This window comes from Protopterus annectens, chromosome 12.part0, assembly GCF_019279795.1.
Source record: "Protopterus annectens isolate FY-2018-M chromosome 12.part0, PAN1.0, whole genome shotgun sequence".
NCBI classification, from domain to species: Eukaryota; Metazoa; Chordata; order Ceratodontiformes; family Protopteridae; genus Protopterus; species Protopterus annectens.
In genome coordinates this window covers 921,104,501-921,115,526 of record NC_056746.1, presented here as the reverse complement: position 1 = coordinate 921,115,526, position 11,026 = coordinate 921,104,501, and positions in this window count along the sequence as shown.

Here is an 11,026-nt window from a genome sequence, read left to right as displayed (position 1 = left end):
ATGTACCTTGCAAAGAACATGCAGCAGCTAGAGAGACCACAGAGGTTCCTCACCAGTAGAATCCAGGGCCTCAAACATCTATCCTACACAGATAGGCTAAAAGACCTGTCCCTCTACTCAGTTTCATACAGACTCCTCAGAGATTACCTCTGTTTGGCATACATAACAATCTTAGACCTTGCCTTGATGGGACTGCTGCATATCCGCAAGTCAAACTCCACTCGAGTAACCTATACTCACAACTTCAACCTGGTCTGTGATATCAGTAGGACTTGTTGGTGGGACAGATTTGTGTCCCAGAGACTTCCTCATCTGTGGAATAGACTTCCTGTCCACGTCAAGCAGAGTACCTCATTATCCCTTTTTAAGTGCAACCTGGATAACTGGATGGGAAACAGAAAATACACCCCTGGAATTCCACCTGTGTCCCTGCTGGACAGTGGCTTTTGGTGCTGACTTGTCTAAACATTGGCTAAACTCTTGGCTAGGCTTATAAGGGCTTCAGGGCCAATAGCCTAGTAACCTCCTATGATCCTATATAGAGGAACAGACAGGGGTGATTCAGAGTGTGGTTGTGTGTTTTTATTCTACAATTCAAGGAGTTTGCTGCATATGAGGAAGCTGCAGGCAGTGATGGAGGACTGGAAGGTCGACATTACTGCTATCAAAGAAAAATGGGTCAATGACATGGTGGGGTAACACATAAAGGTGTTTGGGTATCGGTTGTTCATGAATGTCAGAGGAGAGAGAGAGAGAGAGAGATGGGTGGAGAAGCAATGTACATAAAGCAGGATTTTAGAATTGAGGTTAGAGGAGGAGGAGAAGAATAAGAAGAAGAAAAAGAAGAAGAAAATGAGGGAAGGGAGTAATCAATGTCAGAAAATAAGTTAAGCATTCTGCCACTTAAGATAGTGGAAGGAGTAAGAGCTTGTGTTCAGGCAGGGTGCAATGTTCCCCAGAAAAAAATGAGACACTTGTGGAGAGTAAAGAGTGGGGTAGCAGTTAGAGAGTAATGCTGACAGGGGATCTGAATCTGCCAGTAAAAGCACTAGAGCAGATAGGAAGTGGGGGTTGATTGAAGACAGCAAGCTGGTCTATGACTGTACCAGAAAGAACGGAATTTTTGACTTGGTTATAACAAATACAGAGGGTGATATGGGTGCGCAGCTGAAGGCATCATTAACCAACAGTGATAATGCCACTGTTTGGTTTAGAGTGGGGGAAAATAAGAATACAAAGTCAAAGATGAGATGTAAGATATTAGAAGACTGAATTATACTGGGCAACAATAAAGATTTCCATACTGGATCTGTCGAAGCCCTGGTTAACAACAACCTCCACAAGTATTGTTTGCCAACAGGGTGCTGGTGGAAATTGTGCTACTGTTGGTCGAAGGAGAAGGAAAAGACAAGGGGGAAGGCATGCTTGGATGCAGGAGGAGAGGAGGAAGGTTAGGAGTGTGGAAGTGAGGATAGGTACTTTGAATGTTGGCAGTATGACTGGCAAAGGGTGAGAGCTAGCTGATATGATGGAGATAAGGAAGGTTGATATATTGTGTGTGCAAAAGACCAGGTGGAAGGGGAGTAAGGCCAGGTGTATTGGAGGCAGGTTCAAATTTTTCTACCATGGTGTGGATGGGAGGAGAAATGGGGTAGGGATTATCCTGAAGGAACAAAATGCCAAGAGTGTTTTGGAAGTAAAGGGGTAGGGGTTATCATGAAGTATGCCAAGAGTGTTTTGGATGTGAAAAGAGTGTTAGATAGAGTGATGTTTATGAAGCTGGAAACTGATAGTGTGATGATGAATGTTATTAGAGCATATGCTCCACAAGTTGGGTGTGCGATGGATGAGAAAGAAGAATTTTACAGTGTGTTTGTTGAAATGGTGGAGAGTGTACCAAGGGTGAGAGAGTGGTGACTGGAGCAGATTTCAATGGGCGTGTTGGTGAAGGGAACAGAGGGGATGAGGAGGTGATGGGTAGGTATGGTATTAAGGAGGGGAATGCAGACGGTCAGATGGTTGTGGATTCTGTGAAAAGGATGGACATGGCTGTGGTGAATATGTATTTTAAGAAGAGGAAGGAGCTTAGGGTGATGTACAAGAGTGGATGAAGATGTACACATGTAGATTATATCCTATGCAGGAGGGCCAGTCTGAATGAGATTGGAGACTGCAAATTGGTGACAGGGGAAAGTGTAAGGATGACATTGGCAATCAAGAAGAAAAGGAGGAGAGTGAATACAGTGATAAGGATGAAATGGTGGAAGGTGAAAAAGGATGACTGTAAGGTGGAGTTCAGGGAAGAGTTAAGACAAGCACTGTGTGACACTGAAAAGTTGCCATATAGTTGGGCAGCCACAGCAGAGGTGGTAAGAGAGGTAGCTAGAAAGGTGCTTGGTGTGACATCTGGACAGAAAAAGAAGGACAAGGAGACCTGGTGGTGGAAAGAGGAATTTCAGGAGAGTATACAGAGGAAAAGGTTGGCAAAGATGACATGGGACTGTCAGAGAGATGAAGAAAGTAGACAGGAGTGCAAGGAGATGAGGCATATGGTGAAGAGAGAGGTGGCATAGGCTAATGATAAGGCGTATGGTGAGTTGTATGAAAGGTTGGACACTAAGGAGGGAGAAAAGGACCTGTACCAATTGGCTAGACAGAGGGACCGAGCTGGGAAAGATGTGCAGCAGGTAAGGGTGATAAAGGATAATGAGGGAAATGTACTCACAAGTGAGGAGAGTATGTTGAACAGATGGAAAGTGTACTTTGAGGGGCTGATGAATGAAGAGAATGAGAGAGAAAGAAGGTTGGATGATGTGGGGATAGTGAATCAGGAATTGCAACGGATTAGCAAGGAGGAAGTAAGGACAACTATGAAGAGGATGAAGAATGGAAAGGCTGTTGGTCCAGATTTTTATTTTCCTGTAGAAGCATGGAGGTATTTAAGAGAGATGGCAGTGGAGTTTTTAACCAGATTGTATAACAAAATCTTGGAAAGTGAAAGGATGTCTGAGGAGTGGAGAAATGTATTGGTACTGATTGTTAAGAATAAGGGTGATGTGCAGAGCTGTAGTAACTATAAAGGGCTAAAGCTGACCATCCACAGCATGAAGTTATGGAAAAGAGTAGTGGAAGTTAGTGGGAGGTAAAGATTAGTTAGCAGCAGCATGGTTTTATGCCATGAAGAGCACTACAAATGTGATGTTTGCTCTGAGGGTGTTGATGGAGAAGTATAGAGAAGGTCAGAAGGAGTTGCATTGTGTCTTTGTAGACTTAGAGAAAGTATATGATGGTGCCTAGAGAGGAGTTGTGGTATTGTATGAGAAAGTCGGGAGTGGCAGACAAGTATGAAAGAGTAGTACAGGATATGTACAAGGGAAGTGTGACAGTGGTGAGGTCTGTGATAGGAGTGACAGATGTATTCAAGGCGGAGGTGGGATTACATCTAGGATCAGCTCTGAGCCCCTTCTTATTTGCAGTGATGATGGACAGGTTGACAGACAAGATCAGACAGGAGTCCCCATCGACTATGATTTTTACGGGTGATATTGTGATCTGTAGTGAGAGTAGGGAACAGATTAAGGAGACCCTAGAGGGGTGAGGATATACTCTAGAGAGGAGAAGAATGAGGGTAAGCACATCTAAGACAGAATATATGTGTGTGAGTGAGATGGGGGACAGAGGATTGGTGAGGATGCAGAGAGTAGAGTTGACAAAGGTGGATGAGTTTAAAAACGTGCGATCAACAGTTCACAGAGTAATGGTGAGTGTGGAAGAGAGGTGAAGAAAAAAAGAGCGCAGGCAGGGTGGAGTGGGTGGAGAAGAGTGTCAGGAGTAATTTGTGACAGACGAGTACCAGTAAGAGTGAAAGGGAAGGTCTGCAAGATGGTAGTGAGACCAGCTATGTTATATGGGTTGGAGATAGTGGCACTGATGAACAGACAGGAGTCAGAGCTGGAGGTGGCAGAGTTAAAGATGTTAAGATTTACATTGGGTATGATGAGGATGGACAGGATTAGAAATTAGTATATTAGAGGGTCAGCTCAGGTTGGACAGTTTGGAGACAAAGTCAGAGAGGTAAGATTGCATTGGTTTGGGCATATGCTGAGGAGGGATGCTGAGTGTACTGGGAGATGGATGCTAAGGACAGAGCTGCCAGTTAAGAAGAAAAGAGGAAGGCCTAAGATAAGGTTTATGGATGCTTTGAGAGAGGACGTGCAGGCAGTTGGTGTGACAAAGCAAGATGTAGAGGACAGAAAGAAATGGAAACAGATGATCTGCTGTGGCGACACCTAATGGGAGTTGTCAAAAGAAAAAGAAGAAGAAGAAAGGATTACACTGTGCAAGGGGAGAGTTTCAAGAATAAGTTATGAGACTGGGATAAAACTGAGGGAATTAAATAATCTATGGGAATAGTTCCAGAATAGTACTTGAGGTAATGGATAATGGCATATGGCAAGACAAAAATGGAGAAGACTGGAGAGGAATGGCAAAATGGGGAGAACAGTGGACAGACACCAGGGTAGGAAGAGAAGAGAAGAGGTGGACAGGAAACTGTCTGCCTTTAGTGAGGATAAAGCAAAAGACCAGATGGACTGCCTCCCAGCATTGTTAACTCAAAAGCTGAGATAATTTGAGTTAAGGATTCTAGGAGGCAGCATTCACCCCTGCCAGGTCCTTCAGGCCCCCAGGCCACTATTTCAACTTGTGACATTTATGGTACAGTAAGTGCTTTATCTCTCTATGCCATAAATTATACTTAACACTCATCTGAGAAATATCATTCATAAAGTAGGTTTTACCAGCAAGTTTATTGCATAAGCATAAAAAAACTTTCCACAATCTAGGTTATAGGGGATCTAGCCCCTTTATTTGTAAATAGGTCTTGAAGCTTTGCTTTATGGCAATACTATGAGGCAGGGGTACATCTTATAATAATTATACATTGCCATATATATATTGTTACATAAATATAAGATTTCTGTTTTTACAGCAATGTTTCTTCAGCTTCTTAGAGATGCTTTCATAGAAAATAAATAAAAGTATTCATATCTGTGTGTCTTTCTTTACAGTACACACCACACTTTTCCTCTATGTTAGTGTTTGCTGCTGGCTATTTTAAGCTCAAGCTCACACAATACTACCTGATTCAAACATGTGTAACATGATAAAAATCTCCTATTCCAGTCCTCATTATGAAGGGCAAATTAAGCTGCTACTGTTAGATCTGGTTCATGTGAGAGTCAGCGTAACAAAATATACAGAAAAAGGTATGACAGTCTGAATCGCTGAAGGCATGTGTTGAATCCCACTTTATTTGTCTGAAAACACAGCAAACATTAGAATTAAAATGTTCCTACCACCCCAAAATGGCTCCAAGATCAATAAGTGATCAACAACTTCTCCTCCAGTCCTGGAGGTACAGAACTCCACAGTCTTGCTTGATCTTATGTAACTGTAGGATTAATGCAGATTAGTATGTGTCCTGTAATGTAAAAATTTTGAGAATTTTTAACACAACACTTATTTTATGTAGCCATAAGGAGTATTGGAGCTATATCCCTATGTCTCAGAAGAAGCACTTTGCCATAACTGCATGGTTCATCTGTCCACTTAGGGAGTCCATCATTCTTTATCCTAATACCTAAAGGATTTAGCTTCCTCAGTGGTAGCAACTTGTAGGTGATATTATAGCCAAAATCATTCTCACATGTCCTTCTCTGTTTGCTAATTTTGCTTTTTGCATAGTATTGTTTATTTCCCCACCAGTTTTAAAGAGCTTTCACAGTCATCTGTGGTGATCAACAAATCACACATGACAGAGTGACATTTTTTTCTAATGTTAGTACTGGAGAAATGTAAGCTAATGTACTTATTTTCAACTCTGACTCCATCCCACCCACTCCATCAACACTGATATATCTATTTCCAAATATGACCACATCACATCACAGAAACTACAGATGTAAAGTTGTTCTATTTCGCCGTTCATTCTTACAGAATCCAATCCAAAGCCAATCCTCGGCTCCAAGTCGGCCTACTACAAAGCTCGAGGTCTTCAGACAGCTCGAGGCCAAGTCCCTATCCCATGATGCACCTTGAGTTACCTCAGATCTTGTTTGCCACTGCAATAGATTGGAGGTTCCTTGCACAGCTCGAGCCAGTATAATTCTTTTCTGATATTATCTAGCAAAATATTTAGAGTTAGTATTTAATAGTGTTATTAGAGATATTCCTTCTCTTTTTGGCCTCATTTTTTTCTATAGGCCTTTAATATTCCCTTTCCCTTTGGTGTGCCTTTAAAAAACATTATATAGCTTGTAGTTAAATAAGTAGTTAGTGAGTGTGTGTGTGTGTTTGAGTAGTTTAGTCAGTACATTGTTATTTAGCCCATTTGTTATTTAGGGCTTATTTCAATAATTTAGCTGTACTAGTTTCATTTTGCTAATTGTTTGGGTGTGTCTTTGCCTAGTCTCTTTAAAGTACAGTAGATTGTTTTTTGGGATACTGTATACTTGATTATGGCTGACCAGGATAAGGATAAGCATCCTAAGTCAGGATTTAAAAAATGTCCAAAATGTGGACAGAAGATGTCTGTGACAGTCACGTTAATTGCGTGCATTGTCTTGGGGCCTTGCACTTACAAGAAAGCTGTTCCATTTGTCATTCTTTTTCATCTAGAGTTCTTTAGGAGCGAAAAAGAAAACTCATAGATAGAGGACTTCTGAAGCCGTCTTTTCAGAAAGCTGTGCGTGACCAGGGTACATCTAGTAAGTCTTCTTCTTCTTCAGAAGTAAAGAAATCTGAGAAAACGTCGATGTTGGCTCCACAGCCCTTGGAGCCGAGCGTCCTGTCTTTTTGGAGCTAGTCCCCAATCCTGGAACCGGTGTCCGAAGTACTAAAGTCACCTATTCAGCAGTCAGTACCTCCATCCATTCATTCATCTCGGTCCTCGATCAGCCTGTCTGATTTGGATGTGGATCGTGTGGTGCAGAAGTTGCTACAGGCACTGGCATTCGCAAAATTTTTGTAGGCTCTGACCCAGGTGGTTTCTGAGCCTAAAACTGTAATGCCATCGACTTCTTTTCCTCCTCTGAGCCATACAGGTCCTTCAGAGCTGTAGGAGTCAGACCTGATGATTGTTGAGCCTTCGGAGCCAACGCCTGTTCCAGTGCAATCAATTCCATTTACTCGGACTTCCTCGGCACTTATCGAGGAGTCTAGGAGCCGACAATCTCCTGTCGGGTCTGGTGAGGATAGACGGACTGACCTGTCGGTTCCGACTTTGCCTCTCGGGGCTTCGACCCAGATGAGTTCGGCTCCTGCTTCTGGTTCAGAGCCCACTGTGCTGGTGCCAAGGGGATTAGTGGTTTCTTTGGATTCAGCAGTCCCTTCTCATTGGAGCAGAGGTGCCTTTGAAGCCATGAGGAGAGTCATGTCTCCTAAGACATCTACAACTTCAGGTCCAACTACCTCCTCCCCAAAAGCACCTGTATCCACTTCTGCTTCACAGATCCTTTCTAAGCATAGAGACCCTGAGCCTCAGGAAACCCCATTGGGTGGCTCCTGCTCTTCAGAGACCTCACCAGAAATTCCCACTGATGAGGTTCCCAGGAAGAGAATCTATAAGAGGAAGCACCTAGTCTCTCACATCTGATACCGACTTAGATGAATCAGAAGGGTCCATACGGTCCCCCTCTGAGGATATCTCATTTGCTGAGATATTAGAAATCCTTAGGCAGAGGGGTGGCCTGGAGGCCCACCAACCCTACTGAAGATGAGTCAGTTCTCCTGAAGGCTTTCGCGTCTCAACCCTCCACCTCTTGTGTGTCTCCACCCTTTGATGAGCTCATGGAGCTGGTCTCAAGAAGAGCGTGGGAGTCTTCGGACACCATGGAGCCTGTCTGTAGGAGGTTTAATAAATTTATTTCTGCCCCCACCCGGAAAAGTCTTTCTTCACCAAGGGAGTGCCAGTTGATGCCATGGTGGTGGCGGCAGCCACCAAAAAGGAGATGTCAGAAACTTCTTCCTCTGTCCATCCTCCTAACAGAGACTCTAGGATTATGGATAGATATGGGAAGCGCACATACAGTTCAGTAACTTTTGCCATGCGTTCACTGAGCTATCTCACTCATTTTACGAGACTACAAAGAGACCTCCTAAAAGAGCTTGGAGATACTCTTCAGGGTACAGTAGCTGCAGGAGCATCAGACAAAGTTGTCTCCCAGCTTGCTACCCTCAATTCCATAGTGAATTTATCCGTGCATCTCATTTCATATGCAGCTGATGGAACAAGTTGGGCAGCGGGTACAGGAATTGCTCTCAGGAGACATTCCTGGATGTGCTTGTGTTCCTTAGCGGAGCCCTTTAAGTCATCCTTTGTCAACACCCCTTTTGATGGCTCATCCCTTTTCGGGCCAAAAGTTAAGGAAACTTTAACCAGGTATGAGCAAGAAGGAAAGACTCTGTCTGCCATCGGAGTCCATTTTTCCACCCCTACCAGACTCTACCCCAAGGGTCAAAAGGGAGGAAAGATGTGGTTCCGAAAAGCCCAAGGAGCCTTTCTGGACACATGTGGTGAACCCCCCTCCAGGGGCAGAGGAGGGGGTAATGGAAGACTCCACCCTCGTGGCAGAGGGGGGTTTGCAAAACCAGGGTGACAGAGACCAGTTCTTTGGGAAGCCCTACCAGCGCTCCTAAAAGGAGGCCCGACTGTCCTGCTCTGGATGCAGTCGGGGGTCGCTTATCTTTTGTATCTAGACACCTGGCTCAAACAAACAACAACTGGGTACAAAGTATAGTTTCCAGAGGATATTTCATTCCTTTTGCCACTCCTCCTCCTTTGACAACAAAAATCCCGGACGTTCCACCCAGTTACAGGGAACAAGCAACAGTAGAGGTCCAAACGTTGCCAAGAAAAAGAGTCACCCAACTAGTTCCAGCAGACCAGACAGGATCTGGAACTTACTCAAGATTCTTTTTAGTTCCAAAAAAGACAGGGGACTGGAGACCTATTTTGGACCTCAGCAGACTAAACAGATCTGTCAAGAAAGATAAGTTCCAGATGGTCACACTTCAGTCGATACTTCTCTTTTTAGGGAAAGACAATTGGATGTGCTCGATAGATCTACAGGATGCATACTACCATATAAAAATAGCCAGACCATCCAGGGATCATCTGCACTTCTGGCTGGAAGCCAGTCATTACCAGTTTCAAGCCCTGCCTGCCTGATTGTAGTACCTGCACTTATTCAGCTGCTAACTTACCCTTACAGCATAAAATTAAGGCTCATTCTACCAGAGCAGTGTCCACATCTTCTGCCTTTTCTGCTAGGCTTCCTATAGACAATATTTGTGCAGCAGACACTTGGTCAAATCCTCATGCCTTTATCACTCATTACAAAGCTGACAAGGCCTCCAGGGACAGGGCCTCCTTTGGTTCTAGTGTTCTGAAAAACATAGTCCCGTGAGCCACCCGAGAAAGATGGTGCTTGAGACGCTACCCATCTGTAAGAATGAACAGCGAGATAGAACAACTTCACATAAAGAAGTTATGTACTCACCATAACATTCCATGTGAGTTGTTCACCTCGCCTTCATTCTTACTTCCCACCCTCCTACCCCCTCCAGTATTTTTCGAGGACTAAGATACTAGTTTTATCCTGGTTGCTCAGTCTTTCAATGGGTTTTCACCTAAAGAGTGATAGAATGGCACATGGTATTATTATACGCAGCAAACAAGATCTGAGGTAACTCAAGGTGCATCATGGGATAGGGACTTGACCTCAAGCTGTTTGAAGACCTCGAGCTTTATAGTAGGCCGACTTGGCTCCAAACCCGTCTGTAAGAATGAAGGCAAGATGAACAACTCACATCGAATGTTATGGTGAGTACATAACTTCTTTTTAATTTTGCCATTAGTTAATCATAGTTATTTTTGCCATTAGTTAATCATTTTGATCCCAGTATGCTCTTCCTTACTTCATAAAATATTCATAGGTTAGTCAAGAGCCACTCCACCCTATACAATCATCAAAAATATCTGTACAAATACCTATTATATACTTTAACTTTATAATATGTATATGAGACCTCTTATACTCCTTAGTGTCATACTGTCTTTATCCTTCTTCCCCTAGAACAATCACAGTACAGTTACCTTTTCCATCTCTGTCATAAATAAACTAAAGCACACAAGCTGCATCTCCTTCACAAAATAATAATACCATTCTCATTACTCCTCTAACCAGAAAAGCTCCTATCCCAACAACAAAATTACAAATCTCATTTCAGTCACATAAATGCTACCCTCCAGTGCATCCAGACACGTCAGAGAACTTTCTACCAGCTCACACAGTCTTTTTACTCCTTTTGTCATACAGCAATAGAGAAAGAATTCAAGCCGAGCGAGTGTCGAATGGAGGCCTAACGAGTATAGGATGTAGGCCCAGCGAGTGTTGGATGCAGGCCCAGCGAGTATAGAATGCAGGCCCAGCAAGTGTTATATCATCCACTAGAAACCTCCTCATACCACCACCTTTTAAGCTGCTCCCTCTTAAATACTGGCAGTGGTAGCTTAAATAACAAATTGGAGTAAATGGATTCCTGGCTAAACAAACATTCCCCTCCCCCAAAATAATTCCTGTTACAGAATCTTGGGTCAAGGATTTCACCTCCAAGTTATAGCACTTCTTTCCTGGCTACAACTATGTACTTAATTCTGGGCCATGGAAAAGAACTGACAAAAAGTGTTTGAAGAGCCAGATGGGACATACTAGTCAAAGCTTCAACCAGATGAAAGGAAGGGTCTTCTACAGTTTCTCATGTGTTGGTAGCTTGTGAAACACCGTTCACTGCCACCTGCTTGGAAAAGCAAGTGCTTAAACTCCCATTTAACCAGTCTGCCATTTCTACCTAGCCTTCCCAACATGCAACCCTATAAAACCGTATAGCCCTATCATAACTTAAACTCTAACCATAAAACTCTGACCCAATTCTCCACCTGCGTCCTCACTCCCTTACCCTAAAC